The sequence below is a fragment of the Monodon monoceros genome, unplaced genomic scaffold (genome assembly GCF_005190385.1).
Source record: "Monodon monoceros isolate NGI ecotype Baffin Bay Population unplaced genomic scaffold, NGI_Narwhal_1 Super_Scaffold_12, whole genome shotgun sequence".
Classification (NCBI taxonomy): Eukaryota; Metazoa; Chordata; class Mammalia; order Artiodactyla; family Monodontidae; genus Monodon; species Monodon monoceros.
The window spans coordinates 78,350,461-78,358,458 of record NW_021703768.1 but is presented as its reverse complement, the minus strand read 5'-3'; positions in this window follow the sequence as shown (position 1 = coordinate 78,358,458).

The window sequence follows — 7,998 nt, the reverse complement described above, 5'->3', positions numbered from 1 at the left end:
GTGTGTGTGTGTGTGTGTGTGTGTGTGTGTGTGTGTGTAATGATGTTTTATGTGGAGGAAGCCTTAGGTTCCAATCGAAACCGAAGAACAGTCCCAAGTTTAAGCCCCTATAGGCTTTCTGGAGACTGCCAAATTTTGTTTTGGAGGCTGGATTGCTTTTGTCTTTGGCTCATTTTAAACAGCACTTCCTGGTTTGGGGCTGTGAAATGTAACAAGCCTGAAGTGAAATATAACAAGCATGACTAGAAAACGCTCCTCTGCAGCGATTGTCTGCCTGTAGTTGCTGCCGGTTTGTGATCAGATCTGACAGAAGAAAACTTGTTACCCTGCAATGACATTGACAGTTTGGGACTCAGGGTCACTAATGCCTTCCATGTTGTGTTTTAGACCGTTGGAGAGAGAGGGGGCAGGTTGTAAGGAAAGATTGGTCAATGGTGCATGGCATTTGGCAGAATCGAATTCTTGTTTCCTTCCCCCTTCTCATTTTTAGGGATTCTGACTTCCGTTTATTCAAGGGACTGGCTAGCCTCATTCTTAATGGGGGCAGCAGGGAGGAATGATTTAAACGCAATTCCTCTTAAAGGGTTCCACTTACGATCTATGTATCTGATATTTCCAACAAACAGGCGGTAGGACAGGAATTTATACGTAGAAATGAATCAACTTGGATATGGGGCCTATGAGTGTCCATTCAAGAAAAATTGATTGGTGGCCTCAATTACATTTATAATTAAGGAAAATATGTCATAAGCATGAAAAATGCTTTTATGATTGTGACCAAACACCTACAGTAATTTAAGCAAACACAGAACTAAAGGGGTGAGATAATAGACCCACCTCCAGGCCCAGGAACTGGAAGCATCTAACTCAGGATCCTAGAGGGCCTAGATTCAGGATCCCCCGAGTACATTATTCTGACTCTGGAAGAACGGTTCCCATTAAAGTTTGAGGTATTTTCTAACATAGTATTTAAAATTGAACTTAAACCAGTTGGTTTTATATTTTGAAAGGCTTCCATGTAAAGCACAGTGAAAGGAACTATAGAGAGAGCGATATAAAGGTTAAAATACATATTTCCTGCCCTCCAGGAACTTAGAGTTTAGCTGAAGTCATATGGCATTTGTAACACATGATCATTTGGGTGGCACTGAAAGACATACAGTGTGTGAATAAGTACAAATGTGCTTTGGGAATTTGGGGTTCTGTGGGTTTGGGGGATTATAGGAAGGGAAAGGAGGCTTGAAAGGGCTGGCTGGCTGGTGGGATATGGTCAGAAGAAGAAAGGGTGGGGACAGATCAGGAAATAAAATGGAGCCCACCCACCTGGCTGGAGCCTCTGGTCCAAGGTCCGGAGTAATCAATCCATGTATTAACTTACTTATTAAGCAGCCACACTACGCTTCTGATACAGTTGATACCAAAATCTGTAAGAGAATGAATGACTTCAGCCTTCAGGCTTTGCTCAAGAGTCAGAACTCATATAAGCAGAACAATTACAGGCTAAACAACACATTAATGATTATAAGTAAAGAAGAATTTCAAAGAAGTTGAAGAAGAGGATGATGTTTTCACTTTCTCTTGTAGTCAGTGAGGAATTTGGAACTTTGATACCATGACCAGCATTTGAGCATCTTGGGGAAGCTCGTTTTAAATATGTATGACACCTTTTGCTATATTTTTATTTGCACATATTCTAAGTAGAGGCATACCTCTGAGGTATTGCAGGTTTGGTTCCAGACCACTGCAGTGAAGCAAATATCACAATAAACCGAGTCACACGAATATTTTGCTTCCCAGTGAATACGAGAGTTACGTTTACACTGTACTGTAATCTATTAAGTGTGCAATAGCAAGTCTAAAAAAGTAATGTACATACCTTAGTTTAAAAATACGAAAACAAAACCAATTACCATGGTAACATCAAAGATCACTGATTATAGATCACCATAACAAGTATAATAACAATGAAAAAGTTTGAGATATTGCAGGATTTACCAAAATGTGACACAGAGATATGAACTAAGCAAATGTTGTTGGAAAAATAGCACCTATAGACTTGATCGATGTCAGGTTGCCACAAACCTTCAATTTGTAAAACATGCAGTCTTTGCAAAGCACAATGAAGTGAGGTGCAATAAAACCTGAGGGGATGCCTGTATTTTCTTTCTTTATTTACTCAGTAACAGGATGCCTGCTATGTGTCAGGTTCTGTGGAGGTAACAGGGACCTTCTGCACTCAAGGACCTTACAGTCTAGTAGGAAACACGGACAAATAAATCCACAATGACCATGCAATGAGGGCAGTGGCCAGCAGATGTATTCCAAGAGTGCTGTTGGATCCCTGGAGGGGCTTCTCATTCTGACTGAAGGGTGGGCAGGCTGGGGAGAGGGGGGAGCTCAGGGCTGCTTCCTCCCCACATCTTTGACTTGAGTTAGTTGAAACCTCCTCTGAATAATCTCCACATTGTCTCTCCTCTCCCCCTGTCCCCATTACTGCTGTAGCTGTGCAGGAACTCATCACTTCTCATTGGGAAATGTATAAATGAGAAAAATAAAGGCAGGATGGTGTCCGGAGAAGGAGCCAGGGGAGCCTGAGAAGGTGCTGCAGAAGGAAGATAGTGGAAAAGTGGGCACTAAGGTCCAGGGAGGAGGGCCTCTGAAAGGAAGGGCTGGCCCACAGTATGAAATGTCACCCAAAGGTTAGGTCAGACAATGCAGGGAGTGTCCATTTGCTCTGACAGCTGAGAGGTTTTTGATAAACCAGCCAGTGGGTAAAATTGAGAAGGAGGCAGGGCATTTTTCCAAGGTACCCACAGTTTGGACAGTGCCCTTCACTTTGGATGGTATTTCTTTCTACACTCTTGGAGGGGAAGTTACCCCCAGAAAACCTGGACCTTCTGGCTGACATCCAAGTGCCCTCTGATCCTGCTGAAACTCATCTGTCCTATCTGCCATCTCAAGATTCTCAGCCAAGTTTGCTCCACTCCATAGTAATGTTTTCCTAAGTAAACCAGAAAAAAAAATCTTTGTAAACAGGCAAAGACTAATTAGCAAAATAGGCAAAGGCTCTCAGAGTCTCCTTTCCCTTTTAACAGGCATGTATCTGAGTAGGAGCTTCATGCTTCTGACCTGAATTATCCAGAAGAATGGCTTCAGTGGTGAAGTTCTGTGTGTAAAGGAGGTGAAGGTGTGCTGGCCAGTAGGAGACAATGTTCAGACCACAGGAGCCTTGCCATGTGCAATGGTCTGAATGTTTGTGTTCTCCAGAATTCCTACGTTGGAATGGTAATGCCCAAATTGGTGGCATTAATAGGTGGGACCTTTGGAATTGATTAGGTCATGAGGGCAGAACCTTCATGAATAAAATTGATGCCCTTATAAAAGATCTCTGAGAGGGCTCTCTTGCCCCTTCCACCTTATGAGGCTGAAAGAAGATGTCTACCACTTGGAAGAAGCCCTCACCCTACTATGCTGGCACCCTGATTTCAGACCTCTGGCCGCCAGAACTGTGAGAAAAACATTTCTGTTGTTTCTAAGCCCTCCAGCCTGTGGCATTTTGTTATAGCTGCCTGAATGGGCTAAGACACCTTGCTTCTCAGTTCACTGGGCTTGTGCACGGATGGCAGATGAGGTAGGGGAAGGGGGAAAGAATGGAGATGGAAGGTTGGAGGGACAGGGGAAGAAGACAAGAAAGAGAATCAACAGGAGATGAAGTAATTTTTAGTTTTCACCACTACCAAAAAAAACTTGAGTCATACACATACCTATAGGTGGGACCTCAGGTTTTACTTCTCATTCTTCACGTCCCTCCAGATAGTAAAACACCTGCATATACCTTCAGGGCTTGTTCTTTAACGTGACACAATTTTCTGCTTCTTGTCTGTGTGGAACACAGAGGGCTGAGTCACAACTGCTTTCCAGGGCTGTACTAGGGAGTGCTCTTGGGATCAATACCTGTCGAAGCAAAGGAAAGATGGGCAAAGGGAGAAGTTCAGCTGGGATACAGATCTAGTAGAAGCCTCACATGATCCTTCAGGGAATGACGAAGATGTGATGCCCTTTAGAGATGTCCAGGGTTGGCAAGAGAGAGCTGAGCCCTTGTAAGCCTGCATCAACCAGTCTTTGGATATGGTTGAAGAGGGAGGGAGCATGGCTTTAAGGAAGGGAAGCGTCTCCCTTAAGCTGTGGCAACCCCCAAGTGGCTGATGAATGTTGTCAGCTGGTGGCACTCCAGGAGCTGGAGTAGGGGCTTTTTATCCCCGAAGGGGATTCAGGTAGCTGATCACACCTGCTACACTCCCCAAGGCTATGTAACATCATAAAACTTTGGAAAAAGAATGGAGGAGAGAATCAATATTGCAAAAGTATGCTGTCAAATTGCTGTATAACAGAACATTAGGTTTGAAAACATTACCCATTTTATTAAATTTCCCCCCCCTTTTACAAAGGCATTTGTCTTCAAGAAGGCAATAGTGAAGAATACTTTGTTTCACAGAGCAGCCAGCATCCATAGAGTCAATACTACTATCCAGATATACAGAAACAACAACTTTACCACTTTTATTGCTGAGAATGGGTATAAAGATAAAATAAGCTTTTTATTTTCTAATTTTGTCTAGCGGTATTAAAACAAAACAAAACAAAAGAGATTGCTCTGGAGGTCTGGCAGCTGGTGAGGAGGTAGGTGTGACACCCTCTGCTTGCCAGGAAGCTCTAAGCCTTCAGCTTCTTCTGCTTTCCTTGCTGATTTCCCTTAGGTTTGCAACCTTCTGTCCTGTGGCTGTGGGTTCATGAAAAGAGCTCAGCTTGCACAGTTAGTACGCTATGCTCTGCGGTGTCAACAACTAACTAGAGATGTGTAAATCATCCCTCTCCTGGTTCACAGTTCCTGATGGCTCCCCAATGCCAGCAGGATGGCGTTCTGATCCCTTAACACGGCCTCCCAGGGCCTGCAGGTTGTGTCCTGGGCAGCCTTGTCTGCAGCTTTGTGCCTTCATGCCACTGTGTTCCAGCCATGCCTTCCTGCTTTCAGATGCCAGAACACACCGGGCTCTTCCCAGAGTTCCTGCCTTTGCTCATTTTCCTTCTCCTGAAATATTCCTCCCTTCCCATTCCCAAAGCTTTAACTTTCCCCAACACTGCATTATATTGTAACTGTCTAAGCCCATATAAAGCCCAGGATCCTCATGGCTCAATACTAAATTCGGCTTATATTTAAAGCAACAGGGGCCCAGTGTTCCAAAAGTAACTAAAATCATTTAATCCTCACTGCAATCCCTTTACTGCACTTGAAAGTGCCTGAATGGGCACACAATCTGAACACTCAGCGAAACATCTTAAAAATCCTCTATCTCACTCCCACTGTCTCCCCCATGCTGAGAAACTTCTTCTGTAAACATTTCAAAAATCAACCGGAAGATGCTCTCTTGTTCTATTCCCCCTTCTTGTTTCCTTCTGCAATGATGCAATTCCTCCTAAAGGGTCCAAAGGAGGTAAAATCATTGTGAATATTAATGTTCTTTTATCCGCCTCATAACTACTTGTCTATATCCTCCATTAGACTCCATGACAAAAAGGATCATTTCAATCTTATTCACCGAACGTGAGATTCTGCCTGGAACAGAATATGTCCTCATTAAATATTTGTGGAATGAATAAGAACACATTGCTGGGTCTTTCCAGGCTAACCTTCCTTCTTCAAAAGATGAAAGGAGTAGACTGGGTAATTTAAACACTTATAATTGAAATGGTCTCTGATCACATAAGATCAGGAGGTCAGGAGAACTGTCTAAACACTTCGTGATACTATTTGTATTGAATGTATTGTATTTGTATTGAACAATACAAATATTTGTATACAACAAATACTATTGTATTTGTATTGAATGGCTCTCAGTCAATAATGACTGTAAGTAAATCAAACACCTATAGTACTTACTATGTACTAGGAATTTTTAAAGGACTTTGCATGTATTTGCTCATTTCACCCTTGTGAGGTAGGAACTGTTATTTGCCCCATGTTATAGGTAAGGAAACTAAGGCCCAGGGAAGTTGAATAATTTGCCCTGGGTTGCAAAGCTGCGAAGTGACACCATTAGCATTTGAATCTGGTGGGCTAGCTCTCTAGTGTGTGCTCCTAACCACTACTCTAAGATTACTCTCTGCTGTATACAAACATTGATAATGGACTGGGGATGTGGATGGGCTGCATGACATCTTGGGGGTGGAGATTGAGATTATATTTCAAAATGAGTGATTTAATATCTGTAATGATAAAAGTAAATTTTTCTAAGGTATTTTAACTATCTGGTCTTCAGAGTGTATCTGAGATGATAAAAATAATATATCGAGCCAGTCACCAAAGGTCATATATTATGTGATTCCATTTATATGAAATGTTCAGAATAGGCGAATCTGTAGAGACAGACAGTAGATTAGCAGCTGTTTAGGGCTGGTGGAGTGAGGAGGTTGTAAGGACAGGAGGGAGATAGCTAAAGGGTTTGGGGTTTCTTTTTGAGGGGATAAAAAATATTCTAGAATTGACTGGTGATTTACATGTTTGTGAATACATTAAAAACCACTGAATTGCATAGTTAAATTGGGTGAATTTTGTAGTATGTGAATGATATTTCAATTAAGCTGTTATTAAAAAAATATTTCCTTTTAAATCTGTCTTCAACATGATAGCTATCTATGAATTTCAAAAGAACACTTTAAGATCCTTCTGTTGGGCTCCCCTGGTGGCGCAGTGGTTGAGAGTCCTCCTGCCGATGCAGGGGACACGGGTTCGTGCCCCGGTCCGGGAAGATCCCACATGCCGTGGAGCGGTTGGGCCCGTGAGCCATGGCCGCTGAGCCTGCGCGTCCAGAGCCTGTGCTCCGCAACGGGAGAGGCCACAACACTGAGAGGCCTGCGTACCACCAAAAAAAAAAGATCCTTCTGTAGTACAAGACTTTCACTTAAACTTCTGTTTACCCACTTACATTTGCTGCTCCTCCAAGGGTTTTGGAAAGATACTCACAACAGGAGCACTTTTCTACGTGGCAGATTCAGATTGCATGTCGGTTAGCTACTTCAAGCAATGAATGTGCTGCTGGAAGATTATCTTTAAACCTTTAAAAATGGTTATTATGAAAAAAAATTTATTTCAAACATTTTAGGGGTGTTTATTCTCAGAAAATTCTTGTTAAACATAAAATTATTTTTCTATTAAAATTTTATTTTGGAATAATTTTAGACTTACAGAAAAGCTGCAAAGATAGTACAGAGTTCCCAGTTTCAGTTTCCCCAGTTACCATCTTATATTACCGTGATATATTCATCAAAACTAAGAAACCAACACTGGCAAATTATTATTCGCCGAACTCCAGACTTTATTTGGATTTCACCAGTTATCTCATCAATGTCCTTTCTCTGTTTGAGGTTCTAATCCAGGATATCGCCCGCCGCACTATGGTCACATCTTCTTAGATTCCTCTGTGGTCTGTGACAGTTCTTTAGTCTTTCCTTGACAGGCTTTCATGACCTTGGCAGATTTCAGGAGTACTGGTCAGATGTTTTGTAGAATGTCCCTCAATTTGAGATTATCTGATGTTTTTCTCATGATTAGGCTGGGGCTGTGGGTTTGGGGGAAGAATACTACAGTGGTAAGTGGCTTATCATCACGTTGTATTGGGGGTACCTGATATCCATGTGATTTATCACTAGTGATAGTAACCTCAATCACTTGAGTAAGGTGGTGTTTGCTGAGTTTCTCCGCTGAAAAATATAATCTCTCCCTTCTTATACCCTATTCTTTGGAAGCAAGTCATTAAGTCCAGCTCACACTCAAATATTTTTTTTCTTTTTTTGCGGTACGCGGGCCTCTCACTGTTGTGGCCTCTCCCGTTGCGGAGCACAGGCTCCGGACGCGCAGGCTCAGCGGCCATGGCTCACGGGCCCAGCCGCTCCGCGGCATGTGGGATCTTCCCGGACCGGGGCACGAACCCGTGTCCCCTG